We start from the raw sequence: 20,092 nt of genomic DNA, 5'->3' as shown, positions 1-20,092 counted from the left end.
TTTTTTATTTTTTCGAACCCATCCCCTCCCTCCTCTTTATTTATACATTCGGCCACCCCCTTTTGGTCCATCATTCGAATCCTTCTCTCCATCTATTCATCTTCTTTCTTTTTATTTTGCTTGAGGGCAAGCAAAGCACTAAGTTTGGTGTGATTTCTATGATCCCTGAGCCAAAACAAACAAAGCTCATGGCCCCCAAAGGAAAACAAACCACTTCAAGAGGCAAGAAAGAAGGCAACCCAAAGCCACTTTGGCTGCATGAGAATTTCTGCACTAAAGAACATGCAGACCATTACCTCAAAATTGTGTGCAGAAGATCAGTGATCCCGGAAGTTAGATTCAATCTGAAAGAAGATGAATACCCGGAGATCCAAGAGCAGATTCAAAACAAGGGCTGGGAAGTCCTGGCTAATCCTGAGATACATGTTGGAAGAAACATGGTCCAGGAATTCTATGCAAATATGTGGATGACAGAGAAGCAAAGATTAGAAGGAACTACTTTCTACACCTTTCGGACTATGGTCAGAGGGAAGATTATTTACTTCCACCTTGACAAGGTGAGAGAAGTTCTTAAACTTCCTCAATTACAAGATGATCCAGAATCCTTTAATAGGAGAATGGCCAAGGATAAAAGGCTGGATCAAGTTTTAGAGGACATATGCCTCCCTGGAACCAAGTGGATTACCAATTCAAAAGGTGTCCCAAACCAGTTAAAGAGAGGAGATCTTAAACCAGTTGCCATAGGTTGGCTGGATTTCATTTGGCGCTCTATTCTCCCAACCAGCAACCGATCTGAAGTCACTATCAAGAGGGCAGTAATGATTCACTGTATTATGCTAGGGAAGGAGGTAGAGATTCATCAGTTGATCCCTATTGAAATTTACATGTTTGCAAACAAGGAATCCACTGAGGCCAAATTGGCCTACCCAAGCTTGATTAGTCTGTTATGCAAAGATGTGGGAGTAAAGATGGGTGTGGATGAATTCATCCCAGTTGAATGCCCAATCACAAAAAAAGTGATGGATGGACCTCAAATTCAAGATAACCTCACCAAGAGGGGGGCGCATGAACTCCTTCCAGAAATTTCTCAATTTGACTATTGGGCTAGCTTAGAAGTATCTGTCACCAAGCTGCAAGAAGCTGTGAATCAACTCAAAGAGGAGCAGCAGAATCAAAACAGCATGCTTTGCAAATTACTCATAGAACAAGAGAAACAAGGGGCGCGAGATACAGGAGCTAAAGCACCAGAAGCTGTCCCTTGAAGAGCCAGGCGTTCCACAGATTGAAGGAGCACCTACCCCTCCAACCCAAGGTTGTTGAGTCCTAACTTTGTGATAACTTTTATTATTAGAAACCTATTTTAAGAGTCACATAAGCATTAGCATTAGAGTCATTTATTTTTATGTCTTTAATTTTCTTTTTTTTATTATTATTTGTCTGCTTTTATGTTTATTTTATGTCTTATCTTTATGATCAATAAAGTTTAGAGTTTATGTCTTAAAGCTATGAATGTCCTATGAATCCTTCACCTTTTTTAAATGAAAAATATTTTCTAAAAAAGAAAAAGAAGTACATGAATTTCAAATTATATCTTGAAAATAATCTAATTATTTTGATGTGGTGACAATACTTTTTGTTTTCTGAATGAATGCTTGAACAGTGCATATTTTTGATATTGTTGTTTATGAATGTTAAAATTGTTGACTCTTGAAAGAATAATGAAAAAGGATAAATGTTATTGATAATTTAAAAAATCATAAAATTGATTCTTGAAGCAATAAAAAGCAGTGAAGAACAAAAGCTTGCAAAAAAAAAAAGAAAAAAAGGCGAAAAAAATTTAAAAAAAAAAAGAAAAAAAAAAGAAAAAGCAAGCAGAAAAAGCCAATAACCCTTTAAACCAAAAGGCAAGGGTAAAAAGGATCTAAGGCTTTGAGCATTAATGGATAGGAGGGCCCAAAAGAATAAAATCCTGGCCTAAGCGGCTAAACTAAGCTGTCTCTAACCATGTGCTTGTGTCGTGAAGGTGTCAAGTGAAAAGCTTGAGACTGAGCGGTTAAAGTCGTGGTCCAAAGCAAAAAGAGTGTGCTTAAGAGCTCTGCGCACCTCTAACTGGGGACTTTAGCAAAGCTGAGTCACAATCTGAAAAAGGTTCATCCAATTATGTGTCCGTGGCATTTATGTATCCGGTGGTAATACTGGAAAACAAAAAACCAAAACTGGGTGAGATGCCAAAACAGTTCAGAGGCAAAAAGCCACTAGCCCCGCTCATCTAATTGGAAATGAGCTTCATTGATATATGAGATTTATTGTGATTTCTCTTCTTTTTATCCTATTTTGATTTTAGTTGCTTGGGGACAAGCAACAATTTAAGTTTGGTGTTGTGATGAGCGGATAATTTATACCCTTTTTGGCATTGTTTTTACATAGTTTTTAGTATGTTTTAGTTACTTTTTATTATATTTTTATTAGTTTTTATTCAAAAATCATATTTCTGGACTTTACTATGAATTTGTGTGTTTTTCTGTGATTTCAGGTATTTTCTGGCTGAAATTGAGGGACCTGAGCAAAAATCTGATTCAGAGGCTGAAAAAAGACTGCAGATGCTGTTGGATTCTGATTCTCCTGCACTCGAAGTAAATTTTCTGGAGCTATAGAAGTCCAATTGGCGCGCTCTCATTTGCGTTAAAAAGTAGACATCCTGGGCTTTCCAGCAATATATAATAGTTTATACTTTGCCCGAGAATTGATGGCCCAAACTGGAGTTCAAAGTCAGCCTAAAACTTTTTGGCGTAAAACGCCAGAACTAGTACCTTTTTCGGTGTTAAACGCCCATTCTGGCACCCAGGGTGGCGTTTAACGCCAACTTTGGGCATATGAACGTGAAAGCTTGAAAGCTCAGCCCAGGCACGCACCAAGTGGGTCCCGGAAGTGGATTTCTGCACTATCTGCACTTAGTTACTCATTTTCTGCAAACCTAAGTTACTAGTCTAGTATAAAAACTACTTTTAGAGATTCATTTTGTACCTTATGACATTTTTACACTCCATATTGTATCGTTGACGGCATGAGTCTCTAAACCCCATAGGTGGGGGTGAGGAGCTCTACTGTGTTTCAATGGATTAATGCAATTACTACTGTTTTCTATTCAATCACGCTTGATTCTATTCTAAGATACTCACTCGTACTTCAATATGGAGAATGTGATGATCCGTGACACTCATCATTATCCTCAACCCTATGAATGCATGCCTGACAACCACTCTGTTCTATCTGAGCTCAACGTAGTCATTGGGCGACAGCTTGAGTGCGTATCTCTTAAGTTTCTGACCTACGGACCGAGTCTGGAGATTATAACTTTCGTGATATAGGCTAGAACCAATTAGCAGCATTCCTGGGATCCGGAAAGTCTAAACCTTGTCTGTGGTATTCCGAGTAGGATCTGGGAAGGGATGACTGTGAAGAGCTTCAAACCTACAAATGTTGGGTGCAGTGACAGTGTGCAAAAGGACAAGGGTCCTATTCCGACGCTAGTGGGAACCGACAGATGATTAGCCGTGCGGTAGCTGTATATGGTATTTTTCATTCGAGACGAGAAATCTGACTATTGATTAGCCGTGCAAAGACCGTGCCTGGTATTTTTCATCCGAGAGGATCATACAACTTGCCATTGAAGGAAGCCATGCGTGTTTGGAGAAGAAGACAATAGAAAAGTAGAGATTCAGAAGACAGAGCATCTCCGGAGCCTCAGCTTGTTTCTCATTATTGAATCACAAGTACTATTTATTTCACGCTATTTATTTTTCATAAATACAATCACTCTCATCATTAATCTCCTGACTAAGATTTACAAAATAACCATAGCTTGCTTCAAGCCGACAATCTCTGTGGGCTCGACCCTTACTCACGTAAGGTATTACTTGGACGACCCAGTGCGCTTGCTGGTTAGTTGTGCGGAGTTGTGAAAAGTGTAATCACAATTTCGTGCACCAGTGAACTGCAGCTACAGTCTCATCAATGATGTCGCACTAGAAGATGGAGTGATCTTCCGGCGGGTGCTTCATAGCTTCATCCAGTTGAAGCTCACTGCTCGGCCATCTATCTCAAAAGAGTAAGTTCCTGAGAAGGCATCCAATTTGAACCTTGAAGTCTTCAGAAATGGCCTTCCAAGCAGGATAGAAGATGGTCTTCCTGAGTCATTAGGGGGCATCTCCAAAATATAGAAGTCAATAGGGAATGTTAGCCCCTTAATGCTCACCAGCACGTCCTCAGCAATTCCAATCACCGAGATTATACTCTTATCTGCCAAAACAAAATGTGCTGCCGACCTTTTTAAGGGAGGGAGCCTCAAAGCATCATATACAAATAATGGCATAATACTCACACACGCACCTAATCACACATGCAGTCAAAAAATTGTACACCCTCAATAGTTATAGTAACTGTGCATGGACCCGGATCACTACATTTTTCTGGTATGTCACCCATTAAAGCAGAAATAGAGCTACCTAGAGGAATAGTTTCTAAATCCTGTATTTTATCTTTATTCATGCATAGATCTTTTAGAAACTTAGCATATTTAGGTACCTGGCGAATAGCATCAAAAAGGGGAATGGTTACCTCAACCTTTTTAAAGATCTCCACCATTTTGGGGTCGAGCTCCATCTGCTTTCTGGATTTCCTAGCAAGGTGTGGAAAGGGAATAGGAATGGCTTCTCTTGTAGCTTCATCTTCCTTTGGTACTCCATTCCCTGGTTGAGCCGCTTCATCTTCAACCATGTCTTTTACTTCATCCTCCTCTTCAACATCCTCTACCTCAACAATGTCTTCAACTTGAATGTCTTCCTTTGAGCTTGGCTCCTCATGATTCCTCTCTTGAAGTGTGGTTTTGAACCTCAAAGTAATGGCATTGGTTCCACCTTTGGGGTTGGGTAAAGGTTGAGAAGAAATTATACTGAAGCTTGAAGGTTGATTGTTGGGGGGTAGATAAGGAATCCATCCGGGAGACGAGAGCTTGTAAAGTAGTGTTTAGACCATTTATGGTAGAGTTAAGTGTATTCTGAATGTCTTGTTGTCCTTGCGCAAGAGATCGAAGCATCTCATCATTAGAAGAGGAAGGGGGTAAGTAATTTGAGGGGCCTGCCGTTGGTTGTTCTGAGGCGCCTGGGACTGCCTTTGGTGGGGTACTCGGTAAGGCTGACCTTGGTTCTGCTGTTGGTGAGGAGGGTTCTGTTGGTACTGGTTCTGCTGATTGTTGTTGTTGTTCCACCTCTGATTTTCACCGTTGTCTCTGTCTCCTCAGTTATAGTTGTCCATCCATCCTTGGTTAGAATTATCTCTCCACCCTTGGTTGGAGTTATCTCTCCACCCCTGGTTGGAGTTGTCTTACCAACCTTGATTGTAGTTCCCACCTTGGTTATAATTACTGTCTTGTTGATAGTATCCTTGAGTTAGACGGTCATAGAAATTATGGGTAGCTGCCAAGGTGTTGTCTTCTTGTTGGAGCTGCGGACATTCATCAATGTAATGAGTATAGCAGGAACATATTCCACACACTCTCTGAGGAACCAACTGTTGACACTGTTGTTGTGGGGGAGGCTGAGGTTGTTGTTGATTCAGCTGTAGCTACTTCAGTATGTTGGTCATCTCTCCCAGAGTCTGTGTGAGAGAAGCAGTCTCACTACTAGAGGAAACCTCCGCAATAGCCTTGGGATGGTTGTTCCTGTGCCTGGCATTCTGGGTAGACTCAGCTAGATCGGCGATCAGCTGCCACGCTTCTATTGTCGTCTTGTACTTCTTCAGAGAGCCATTACTTGCAGCATCTAATGTAGTCTTGTCTTGAGGCTTCATGCCTTGTGTGAAATAGCTAATCATTAACAACTGGTCAATCTTGTGGTGGGGACATGAGTCTAGGAGATTCCTGAAGTATTCCCAATACTCGTAAAGAGTCTCTGACTCGCCTTGGATAATGCAAAAAAAAAAATTTTCTCAGTCTATCTGTAACTTCAGCTAGAAAGTATTTGTCCAGGAATTCTCTTCTGAGCAGATCCCAATTAGTAACAACTGCTTCAGGTTGAGTGTAGAACCACTCCTTTGCCTTTTTCTCAAGAGAAAACGGGAAAGCATATAACCAAATAATAGTTTCATCTGCACCATGACGCCTAGTAGTTGAGCAGGCAGTCTAAAAATCCCTGAGGTACTTGATAGGCTCTTGAGCAGGTAAGCCATGAAACTTGGGCAGTCGGTTGATTAGCGCAGTCTTCAGTTCAAAATCTACAGCCAGATTTGGGTGACGCGCTTGATACAGTTGCAGTGTAAAGTCCGGAGCTCCTGCTTCCTGGAGAGTAATCCTTCTAAGCTCTGCCATATTACCTGCATGTAAATCAACCGAATCAGTAGAAGAAGAGCTTGTTTCTTCCTCAAATGGCGCTTCAGGTTCGCTCTCAGATAAGACTGGTGAATTGGTAGTAACCACTTCACCACTCTCAGAGGCTAACCGACGCCGAGCTCGCCTAATACGTGAAATAGTTCTTTCAATTTCAGGATCAAATGCGGCTAAGCTCGGATCAGGTAGTAAACGAGTCATTCAATGAAAGAAACATACAGCTCATGGCAATAAAAAAATAAAATAAAATATGCAAATATGTAAAATTAAAAATATTTACACCAACCAATAATTTAGCACACTGTTGCAATTCTCCGGCAACGGCGCCAAAAATTGACGGGCGAAAAATTGCCGATTAAGAATTTAGTATAGAAAAAACGTTGCAAGTACAGTTCTTAACCGACGAAAATTTCGCTTATCAATTTAGAAAGAGTTGTCACAAATTTAGAATAAATTACTGGGAGTAGAATTCCCAGGTCGTCTCCCAACGAGTTGACAAAAGAGTGCAATTTATTGGTCAGGAGTTTTCCGAGAAATTTAGTGTTGGAGAACGGAAGGATAAAATTATTATTAATTAAAGCAATAGAAATTAACAGGAGAGTTTATATAATTAAAATAAAAAGCCTTGACCGGGAGAAGATTAATTGGAAGTTCTGTTCTTGTTGAATTTTCCCAAGTGTAATAATAAGAGGTTGTTGTTCTACTTAGTTATCCCTTACCTAATAAAGGAAAGTCAAGTACTAACCAACTCTGAATCCCAAGTCCTAATCCTCTCCTAAAGAAGGATTAGAGTTAGAGACTAGAGAGCCAGCCAACAACTTCCAATTAAAATTAACACTTGAGTATTCCAACTCAAGGGTCTCCTATTAATCAACTCCCAAGTCAAGTTAGGAGTCTACTCCATTGACATGAATACCATTTTCATAGACATATAAAGGAAATATAAAGAGGACATGATAAATTAAATAAAATAATAGCTGAAAATTAATTAAAGGTAAAAATAATCCTTTGCATTAATGAATTCCAAAATCAAATATATCTATATGTAACTCTGAACGGGGTAAATAGGAGATAAAAGAGTAAGGAAATAAGAAAGCAAACTGTAATGATAAAGACTTCAAATGGAGGCAGTGAATCTTCTCAATATCCAAATCAAAAGCATAAAACTAGAATTCTATGAATGTGAAGAACCCTAGAAGAAGTGGTATTTTTTTTCTCTAAGATTCAAAACTAAAAACTAAAAACTGTGAATGAGAATGTGTCCTGAGTCTCTGCTTGTCCCCTGGCTCTAGTCTATGTTTCTGGGCCAAAAACTGTGTCTAAACTCATCCCAAAATCGCCCCCAGCGTTTTTTGCAATTTCTGCACGTGGCGCACGTCACGCATACGCGTACGCGTACGTCACGCGTACGCGTCGATGGTCCTTTTCGCGTGTCACGTGTACGCGTCAGGTACGTGCATGCGTCTCTGTGCAAGGCTTCAAGTCACGCGCACGCGTGAGGCATGCGTGCGCGTCGATCCTCGATGGTCATCTCCTTTGTTTCTTGTGTTCCTTCCATTTTTGCGGGCTTCCTCTCCATCCTTTAAGCCATTCCTGCCCTATATAGCCTGAAAGCACTTAACACGCAGATCACGGCATCAAATGGTAAAAATAGAAGTTAAAGATATATAATTCAAAAGCTTAGGAAGCAAGTTTTCAATCATAGAATAAAATCAGGAAGGATTTGTAAAACCATGCAAATTGTATGAATAAGTGTGCAAAGGATTGATAAAAACCACTTAATTTAGCATAAGATAAACCATAAAATAGTGGTTTATCAGTAACCTATGATTGATAGAAGTTATGGTCAGAGTTTGGATTTTATAATAAAAGTAAGCAAAATAAAAAGCTCCACCTTAAAGGATGAGACGCTTGGGCTGAGATTTAAAACTCGGAAAATCTTTCTCAAAAGAAAGACATACTGAGTTTGGGGGTTTGTTCTGGAATATTTCTATAAACCCAATACTAAGAACCAGGTTCAAGAGTATAAGAAGTTCTAAGAAACCGGTTTGATGATTAAGTATTCTCTCGGATTCCAAAGGATATGTTACAAAGAGAATACTAATTCTTCATAACTCATTCTAATGTCTAATAACTCAATTTTATGAGGTTAATTGTTACATTGTAACCATCATTCTACTATTAAAGGAGAAGGTTACAATATTGACTATATAAAGGCCTAAGAGCATTATATGAAGGGAGAGCACAACAAAGTATTAAGCATCTTATTATGAGAGTAGCTCATGAAAAGAGTAACCCACATAAGAGACGCTCATAACATCACAACATCACGATATATGCACTATTCCAAATACGTGTACTAAGGTATGATCTCTAACTTAGTTTTTCTTGCGACCCATGCTAACTTGAGTGTCGGAGTCCTTGCAGAAACACCTCCACCATTGGAAATGACGAACTCGGAGAATTAGCAACTCAAAATAGGAGGATGTCGACAATATTGTGTCTCCAACCTACTCTCTACAATTTTGTTCAGGTAATTCCTAAATTCGGAAGAGTAAAAATACTTCTGAATAGAAACAAATGGAAGTTGATAGTAACAAAACCCAAAATTTGGTTGAAGTTGGATGAAATAAGGCATCACTTTACAAAGGAATATGAGTATCAAAGAAACACACAATGATGTAATAGAGAGTAAAAAATCTGGATAGTGCAATTTTATAGTTAGAGGAAGTATGGAAGAAGCTGATGAAGTATGCACAACACACTTAGAAGGATCAGACTCCCATGCCTATTTTTGAGCAGGACGCTTGTGTCCCTTCTTCAGCAATTCCAGCAACATTTCATGTTCATACTGCCACACAATTATATCAAGACATCATTTTATGCCAATTATGAATCAGCAAGCAGTTCATTCAATCCATAACTGTTAAACATAAATCAATCATTATTCATTATCATAGATAATTGAATCAAGCATATACATGCAAGATTATATATATGCATAGAACATTAATAATCCATTTTCTTCTTGTCATTATTATTAGATTGGGGCTAAGAAAAGAGGAATTGGGAATTTAACCTTGTTGACGTTGAGATTAAGGGGCTAGGAATGAAAAAAGTTGTAGAAGAAATAAAAAATGTCCACCGAAGAATCGAAGGTCCTGTGACCCAGTTTCACTGGACCGGTTGGCATATCCTTGTTCGTCTCCTCCTCCTTCTTCTTTTTATTCTTCTTCTTCTTCTTGTCTTCTCCTGTAAAATACACTCCAAAATTTTTTATGCCAATTTAGATTCCACATTAACAAAAGCAAAATAAACAATAAATTGGTAAATCCAGAGCATAAATTCACCAAAACAAATGTTAAATCGAATAGGAACCTTACCAAACCATAGTGACGAGCAAAAAAGATGAAAATTCAATAAGTTAATCGAATATCCAAATCAAGAAGAATTGATTATGCTAACTAGGTTTTTAGTAATATTGATGCATTTTTTATTAACAAACACAAATTCAGAATTTACAAGAAGCTGCGACTGCTACAAGCTCACAGTGACGCATGACCGGCAAAGACGTTGCAATGACGAGTTTGTGGAAAAAGAGGAACTTACATGCAAATTCACAAATCACAATGAGAGAGAGAGAGAGAGAGAGAGAGAGGGGAACTTACATGAAGAGGATGGCGCGGTGGCTGGCTCAGCGGTGGTGGAGGAGGAGGAGGAGGAGGAGGAGGAGGAGGAGAAGAAGAAGAAGAAGAAGCTCTACTCTCCGGTAGCTCTCTGCCTCTCTCTGTGACCGTAACTTCGTCTGGTCTCTACTCTCAGGCGCTGAAGAAGAAGAAGCCTCACTCTGAACTCTGGTTCTCTAAAGGGTTGGGGTTAATTTTTGGGGAATTGAGTGAAACGAGGGACGTGGGAAGCAAACGCGGGTGTATTTTTTGTTGATAAAAATAGATGGTAGTTTTTTCAATTTTAGTTAAAACAAAAATTAACACTTTAGCTGTCTGTTTTATATAAAAAATCTACACCATTCATTTAGTTTTGGAAAGAGATCTTCATCGTCTAAATTTATCGACGACAACAACTGTCGATATTATAATTATTAAAAATTTGCACCCAATAATTCGTCGACAGTATGACGATAATATTAAAATGTTAGAAAATTACTAAAATAACAGACAATATTGTCGTCGATTTTAATATTTTATTTCCAATAATTTCTTTTTCATTTTATCAACGACAAGCCGTTGAAAAACATCGACGGAAAATTTGACCGTCGATTTTTGGCGTCGATAATTACACTGTTTTTTGTAGTGAAATGAGATATGAAGAATTTACAAAAAAAAAATCTCATTTATAGTATAAACAAGATATGTGTATATCTATCTGTAAACGAGATATATATATACAGTGTCAATGAAAAAAAATAGTATTTATAGTATAATTTAGATCAATTTAAAAAATAAAATTGATATAATTTATTATAATATATCAATCTAATTTTATTTTTCAATCTAGTCAAATTTATTTTAAATAATTGTTAAAGAGTTAATACTCAAAATCGTCCCTGAAAGATACCCCGATCTCCATATTAGTCCCTGAAAGATAAAGTTAATCAAAAGAGTCCCCGAAAGTTACGCGAGTTAATCAGGTTCGTCCTTCCGTTAACTCCGCTGGTGACCTGGCTAACGGTTGCTGATGTGTGTGGTTAGCTTCCAACGTGGAAGAGGCACACGTGTCATGAGCTATTGCTGACAAGGTAAGTTTAAGAAAACAGTTCAAATAAGTCCCTAAGTGTTTGAAACCTAATCCTAAATTCCACGATAAATAGGTCGCCTTCATCAATCAGATGGCCATATGCCTGGGTTCGTGTTCAAATTGGTGGTTTCGGGCAACGATGGATGCCGGAAATGGAGGCCGTGGTGGCGGTGTGTCGTTGTTCTCGAACGGCAGTAATGGTTCCAGTGCCTCAATGCGAAGCAGGAGGAAACCCCATGAGGAATCATGTTTCTGTGGGTTGAAGGCTGCGATAAGAAAGTCTGGGACAGCGGAGAACCCAGATAGACTATTCCGTGCAAGTCCAAGGTACCGGGTGAGTGTTGTGTAAGATTTTAATGGTTTTTTGATGTTGTTTTGTGTGTTGGGATTTTGTTTAATTTTTTATTTTCTGATTTCTGAATTTTCAGAAGGGCAGTCACTGCAACTACTTTAAGTGGGTTGAGGATGATGAGTATGAAGGGATGGGCCAAGGTGGAACGAAGAAAGATTATGGGGCTGAGCTGCAGGTTGATAGTGACTGTGATGAATGGAGGTTGAAGGTGGCATGGAGACTGGGCAGCTTGGAAGCTGAAGTAAAAGCATTGAAAATGTTAATATTTTTCCTGTTTGTGGTAGTTGTGCTTAATGTGATTGTTTGTAGTTTGTTGTTTCGTTCCAAGTAAAGCAAATTCGAAACACTTGATGGTGTAATGAGATGAATCCATTGAATGAGAATAGATGTTTCATTTGGTGTTTTTATATGAAGACAACACAATCCAATTCAAAGGTTCCAAACCAATTCGGATGACTATTAAAGTAACATGTACTAAGGAATGGACATAATCAGTAGTGAAAGTAGTGTTAAACATTGAGTAGTCAAAGTACTATTAAATATTGAGTTGCCATAGAAGGCTAAATGTCACATTTCCTTAAGGACCAAAATGTTTAACATAGGAAACAGACCACATCAAAGTCATAAGCTTTTACATGAGGATACATAACCTAAAAAGTATCCTAAACCAAAATAAAAGGGCATAGTACAACTTTCAGTGACATAGATAACCAAAATGTACATAATGTAACTCCAGTTGCCCTGTGCAAAAAAACATAAAAGCATCCTCACACAAAAACAAATACAACCACAATACATTTCAACACTAATCAAAGTCATTTATCAGTCTTTCTTGGGGGCTTGAAGGCGGGAGTAGGAACGAAGGTCATAAAGTCGGCCAGTTTTTTAGCAGTGGCTGAACTAGTCCCCTTGATTGTCTCAGCAGAGATAGCGACTGGTGCGGCTACAGTAGGTTTAGGAGACGACTGAAGTCTGGCTTTCCCTTTAATGACCTTTAACTTGGATGGCCTAGCAGTGACTTGTTCCTACACAAATTAATGGTACATCTAGATTTAGATTTAGCTTATTAAAGAAATGAGATTAAATAACAAAATAACAAATGTTTAAAATGAATCACGTATGGCAGATTACATGTTGTGTTTCTTGGGTTGGTGGTATACTGTCACACTGGCTAATATCAATTACTGTTGGTGATGGAGCTGGATTAGGTTCAGCTGGGACAGTGCTTGCTTCAGGGGCAGCCCCTTCTGCAGCAGGGGCAACCAGAGCTAGTTGCAGCTGTAGCTGCCTAGCATGCTCCTCAGCTTCGGTAGCTTTCTTCTTTGCACAGCTTCGCTTGTTGTGTCCTATCTCACTGCAATACATGCATCTGATAGGGTTATACTTCCTCTTCATCTTTGTTTTTGACCTAGTGGGTTGTTCCTCTTTGTCTCTTCTCCTTTTCTTCGTTGGTCTTCCAGGCTTTGCCTTAAATAGTGGTGGGACGGGAGCTGGGTGTGGAGTTTTTTCCCACAGATCCTGACCTTTCACTGGATTCACATTGAAGCAATAAGTCTTCCTGTACGCTTCCATTTTCAACCAATCGTGACAATAGTCTTCAGCACGTTTATCATTCTTATCCTGTATAGCTGAGATTGCATGCATACACGGCATCCCTTACATAGAGAAACCAATCATTATTTTGAAATCATGCATAAAAGTAAATTACAGTAACTAAATGGTGAATTGTTTACCTGTTAGTTGCCAAAAACGACAGCTGCATGTATGCTTTCCCAGGTCAACCACCATATTGGTTGGCCAGCCATGAACTTCATAAAGTTCTTCTTTTTCATCACCAGACCATTGAGGAGCCCAGTGGCTAGACAACGCTGTCATGGCTTCAAGTCTGCTCTGCTGAACAGGGGGGAGAATCCCTTGATAATTCTCTATCTTCTTCCGATTGTCAACAATACTCTTCATGATGATTCTTCTTACTTCCTCAGCTAATGTTAGAATCGGCTTGCCCCTATCATGCTTGATTTTTGCGTTGAAAGACTCGCAAGCATTGTTGCATATGTTATCCACCTTTGGCAGTTCACTGAAGTGGGCCTTTGTCCATGCATCTTTTGGCCATTTGTCGAGATATTCCCATGCTTTTTGATTAATTACCTTCACTCTGTTCATGTTTCTGTTGAATTCAACTGTTGTCCTAGACCGAGCACATTCCCAAACCATGTCCTTCAGTTCAGTACTAGACCACTGTTTTGAGAAATTGCGCCATAAATGCCAGACGCAGAATCGATGGTGTACCCTGGGAAATACTTCCTGAACAGTTGGTATTAACCCCTGCAAGTTAACACAGACACGACAAGATAACATGTCAAATTCGTCCCTACGATAACTTCATTAAATCAAATACATCCCTCAATGTTACTTCATTAAATCAAAATAGTCCCAGTTTTGTCCTATCAGAATCAATAAAGTGCTCACCTTCTGCATGTCTGAAATAAAGCACCATTTGTTCTTTTTGTAGTCTCCCAAGTCATTGTGCAGTAACTCAAGGAACCACTTCCAGTTGTCCTTGTTTTCAACGCTGACTATGGCATAAGCAATCACAAGTATGTGATTGTTAGCATCCTGGCCACAAGCTGTTAAAATCTGACCCCCATGTAGTGTTTTCAGAAACGCCCCATCAAGACCAATTAAGGATTTGCAACCAGCCTTAAAACCCCTCTTGCAAGCATCAAGGCAAACATAAAAGCGATCAAACAGGGGAGGACTCTCAGGCATGGGGATAACAGACACTTGAACTGTGGAGCCGGGGTTACTAGTCAGCAACTCATTGGCATAGTCCCACACCAACCCATATTGAGCTATCTCATCACCCTCGACTATTTTCCTAGCGGCTTTCAAAGCTCTTGTAATGCATGTGCTATTGAGATAGACGTTGCACTTTCTAACAAACCAGTCATAAACCTCTCGATGCTTCATGGTTGGGTGTTTTCTAAGCTTAGGTACTAGTTTACTCAGAGTCCAGGTTTGGGTTGCAGCTCTGTTTTTCCTCCTTCTAGGACAAGTGTGATTATCTACTAGTGTCTTAATTTGCCAAGAACCATCTTGCTTATTACATGCACAGTAAACTACCCAGGGACAATCTTCAGACTTACAAACAGCCCTAACTCTAACTTTGTCATTTTTTGAAAATAGAATATTTCTACCCCACTGGATTGTATAATCCCTAGTTGCTTGCATGAATTCAGACTTGGACTTAAATACCATACTGACCTCGAATTTCAACTCTCTAAACTTTGTTTTGTCATTGAACTGAGGGTACACAGCTGGTGATTCTTCATCAGACTCCAACACCTTATCAGAATCCTCTGAATGCCAGGAGTCAGCATCTGAGGCAGCATCACTATCATCTAAATCTGGTAACAATAAACATTAACACATTAGAAACCCTAACATTTGCATAATAATTTACGAAACAACTAACCCTAATGGAATTAACATACCAGACTCAGAACTTTCTTCTTCTTCAGACCCCTCATAGTTGGAATCATCAGTGTCTATCTCTTTATCAGCTAGTCTTTTCTTAGGGGACTTCTGCTTTTCTCTGACTTCAGACCTGCTGTCCCTTTTTCCACTTCTTTTTCCCTTCCCAGAGTCACTGTCACTCTCACTGCTATAGAGCTTGTCTCCTACAACTTTTGGAGGCCTATACAGTTCATCTTCAGTACTCTCATAAAAGTCATGAGAGTCAGTGTCATCTTCCTGGAGGGGAGCTTCCTTCACTTGTCTTCCACATCTTGTGACTCTGCAGCCACTGCTATTTTGTTTGTCCTTTGCCCCTTGTGAGTTATTGCCTGCCTCTGATGATGACTTTGATTGAGGTGGGACTGATTTGGCCTGATAATTGGTCTTCTTGGCCTGAGGAACAGGCTTCATGGGCTGAGTAGTTGTCTTCTTGGGCTGAGATGTTGTCTTCTTGGGCTGGTGGGCTGCTTTATTGGGCTGAGACATGGGCTTCACCTTTGGTTGATTGGGCTCAGATATGGGCTTCATTGTTGGATTGGGCTGTGACTTGGGCTGTGAGGTTGATCTGTTGGGGTGAGAGGTTTGCTTCTGGGACTGAGGATCAATTGTTGTGGGTTTCTTCACAGGTTGGTCACTACACTTCCCCTGTTTCAACCCTTCTGCTTCCACATTCACTACTTCATCCTCAATCTGGTCTACTATACAAGGCTGAGAGATACAATGCTCAAGGTAGATATTGATCAGATTGTGGTTTCTCCTGCAATCCTTGCACATGGCAACCAAGTCTGCGTCTGTGACTAAGCTTCTCAACCCTGATGAAAGAGGAACTCCAGGATCTTTCCACCAACAATTTTCAGCTTCAATGTAACCCAACTCCCTATAATAACCCCTTACATAGAAGACGTCAAGCATGTCTCCGTCAACCCCCATCAACACCTCTGTATTATCGGGTTCGTATACCATGTCTCCTTCCGCATTCTTCTTAAACAGTCCCCCATAGTGAAACACAAAGGTCATCAGAGGACCTTCCATCTACAAGCAGAAACAACAAAACCTCCTTAGCCCACACAGATTGCAACTGCCTATTCTCAATCATAACATAAGAAACCCTAACCCCAAAACAAACATGCAACAACGAAAACTAACTACCATTAACATCAAACACCCATAACACAATATCATCACAACGGCATTCAAAGCAATGCATTCTGACTTTACACAATAGTCACACAAACCCCTACCCCTAATCAGACAGAGATATACAGAACGCCACCCCTAAGACATCAGGCTACAATCTGACTTCAAAAAAAAAGAAAAAACTTTAATACTTACCTCTAACCGTCACACTTGCTTCTTTCACAATCAATGTTGCTAACAGCTGACGACCGCTCTTCTCAGTACCAACAGCTACTCGGCTTTGATCGTCAACCAACGACGACAAACGTGGCTGGCGATGTTCGAATGCAACTTGAAGGGGTTAAGGCATGGCTTGAGGGAGACGAAACAATTTGGAGCCAGACGTGGAGATACTCGTTAAGGAAGAGGGTGAATCCACTCTGCAACGTTTTGAATCCAATATCTCCACAAAACGACGCCGGATCATGTCTATCTGGACATTCCCTCAAAACGGCGTCGTTTTGTGTCTCTACCAGCATGGAAGTTAACGTGCCACGTGAGCAGACGTTAGCCATGTCATCAAGCAAATTGACGGAAGGACGAACCTGATTAACTCGCGTAACTTTCGGGGACTCTTTTGATTAACTTTATCTTTTAGGGACTAATATGGAGATCGGAGTATCTTTCAGGGACGATTTTGAGTATTAACTCAATTGTTAAATATCGATTTGAACTTAGAATAAAAAATGATGATTATATAACTATTTTAAATGATGGTTATATATCGAATTTAAAATGATTGTGTTATTCCAATTTTAAAAAGATAATTTACTATTCCCAACCGTTTGCACCAAGAATTAAAGGTGAATTATAACCACTTTTAAATTTGATAATCTATTACTTGCAACGTGTACACTTTTAAATTCAGCATTGCAAAATCTCCTCCCCCTCCAACCGATTCACTTTTTTAATTTAAAAAAAATATAATTTAAACTTTATTAATATAATTTTAAAAGAATCAATACAATTCAAAATAATAATACAATGTAGTACAACAAAATCAAAATTGTTTCCGGTCTTTTTTTTATTAAAATCATCCTCAACGTTATAAAATGTTATAAAATTATTATTTTTTAATTTTTTTACTAAATTGTCCCTGATAAAAAAAATTAAAAAACCCCTCTTTCCTTCACCTTCATCCCACTCCACCTCTTTTTGGCTTTTTACCCTAACTAACTCACACAAAGAAAACAAAAAACAGAGGAAAAATAGGGAACACGAGGGAGAGAAGGAGAGAAAAGAAAGGGGAGGGGAGACGACGACGACACCGGCGTAGATAAGGAGAGCTCGCTAGCGTAGGTGTAGCGCTAGCCTTCGTTCAGCCTCTTCGCAGTACTGCGCCTCCAGTCTTCCTTCTCCTCGTGCCACACCGTGCCTCCTCGGAGCGCCGGCTTGCATTCTTCCTCCTTGCAGCGTCGTACCTCGGTTCTGTCTCCTGTAGTGTCGCCCCTCCATTCTGCCTCCTCGTCATGTTGTACCTCCTCTCTACTTGCATTCTGTTCTTTTCTCTTTTGTTAAATTTCTGGTTTATTTAAAAAAAATTGGTTTATTTTTGAAAAAAAAGTTGTTGTAGTTGATTCTGTTGTTACTGAATTTCTATTGTTGTTGATTTTGGATCTGAAACTGTAGTTGATAATTGTTGAATTATTGTTTAATCTAAAACTTCTGTTGATTTATTGTGGTTATTGTTGCTGAATTGTTGCTAGTGAGTTTTTTATGTATCAAAAAAAAAAGAGAGGGTTCAGGTAGAAAGAAAAAGGTTAGGGATAGTGGGTGGATGGGTCATGGGTGGGTGGTAGTGACTTGGGCAGAGTTAAGGTTAGGCTTGTGATAATTGTTGCACTAAGAGAAGAAAGGGTCAAGGCAGTGGTGTGATGGAGGTGGAAGGGGTGTTGAGGGTGGAGAGTAAATGAGAGAGGCAGATAATGGAAGGAGAAAACACTGCAATTTCGATTTTCTTCCCTTGTTCTCTTTCTCTTTTCTTCGTCTTCCTTTTTTTTTTTTTTTTGAAGAACATATACATGAGTTCTTCTTTTTTTTTTTTAATTTATGTTGTTGCTAATTTTATGATTGTTGCTGTTAGATTGTTGATTTATTTTTTTATTGTTGCTATTGCTGAATTGTTGATTTATTTTGTGGTTAGAGGTTAGTAATAAGAGAGAGTAGAAATCTGGAAGAAAGAAAGAGAGAAAAAAACTCGGTGACGATAAAAAAGGGGGTTGGGGGTTAGTGATGAGAGAAAGATTTTTTTTAAGGGTAAAATCGTCTGAAAAATATTGTGTATGGATAAAAGAATGATTTTATAATGTTTTGTAACTTTAAAGGTGATTTTAATTAAAAAAAAAAAAGAATGAAGATGATTTTGATTTTGACCCAAAATTTTAGGAACGAAAAAAGTACTTAAACCTTAAAATAATGAATAAATGGGTTAGTTAATTTCAATAGATTTAAAAGAGTTCCAACACATCTGAGAAAGAGAGGGGATGCAAAGAAACTTTAATAGTAATGCAAAAAAGTTACTAATTTAAAATTTAGATAGTTATAAATTAAACAATTAAATTTGATTTAAATAATAACAAAATATATCGATTATACTTTTTAACTAATCCAAATCATATTATAAATATTTTTTTATTATTTTAAAAAATATATTTTATATTATAAACGAAATATGATTAAAAAAAATAGTTAAATGTATATTTTGTTTGTATTTAAGATAAGTAAAAAAATTCTGTCTCATTTATATTGTAAAATATAAACTACCATTTCTACCCATAAAAGTTAAAAACACTGATATATTTATCTATCGAAGACAAAAATTACTATTTGTACCCATAAAAAATGGCTTTTACAAGTAAAATTATCCAAACCCTAAAAAATTAAATGAAATTCCTAAATTACCCTTCTCTCTGTGACTGAGAGAATGGAGGGCCAAGAGAGCGAAGACTGCGTAGAGGGAAGTCGTCTGGAAAGCTTGCGGATTTTGGATGGCAGCAGTGATGGTGGTAGTTGGGGATGAGAGTGGTGGTGAAGAAGAGTTTGGGTTGCGGTAGGATTTGAGATTAGAAAAGTGGTGGTGAAGATAAGGGTAATTTAGGAATTTTAGGTGATTTTTTAATGTTTGGATAATTTTGTTGTGCAAAACCCATATCTCATGGGTACAAATGATAATTTCCTTCTTTTATGAGTAGATATGTCAGCGTTTTCAACTTTTGTGGCTAAAAATGGTAGTTTACTCTATTGTAAATAAGATATGTATATTTATTTCATTTGTATGATAAACGAAATATGTAAAACATTAAAAACAAAAATATTTTTTAAATTGTATAAATAAAATATTTAATTTATGGTGAATTCTATCATACCCTCTTTAAAATAAAGGGTAAATTACCCTTTGGGATATATATATTGAAAGTGATTTACCAGATAAGTTTTATGAAGTGGAAGAGATCTTTACAAATGCAATTGATATACTTGAAGGTAGAGGAGAGCTTATGGTGCATGATGATAGAAGTCATAAAGACATTTGAAAAGATTCTTCAAATTCTCAAGTCATAAACACAGTTAAAGAAATTGTTGTTGATGATGTCAAATACAAGTTTCAAGGGATGGTAGATTCGGATTCTGATGAGATTAAAGATATTGTTGTCGATGAGGTGGAGATCAAGTCAAATTCAATTGCAGACAATAGGATTTGTAAGATGATGTGACAATTATGCACAAGAATTTAATCACTTTTATGGGACAAAAATTTTGCGCATAGTAAACTCTAAGGATGTTATCACCATACAAAAGAGGGTGGAGGAGGCGCAGTGGGTGTACACTGAGGTTAGGAAGGAGTTGCGCCTATATAGCAGATATTCTCTGTACCTCGGTAGCACAAATGTTACCACGTGTAACGAGCTGAATAC

This window comes from Arachis ipaensis, chromosome B3 (assembly GCF_059453495.1).
Source record: "Arachis ipaensis isolate K30076 ecotype BB chromosome B3, ASM5945349v1, whole genome shotgun sequence".
Classification (NCBI taxonomy): domain Eukaryota; kingdom Viridiplantae; phylum Streptophyta; class Magnoliopsida; order Fabales; family Fabaceae; genus Arachis; species Arachis ipaensis.
This window is presented reverse-complemented; position numbering follows the sequence as displayed.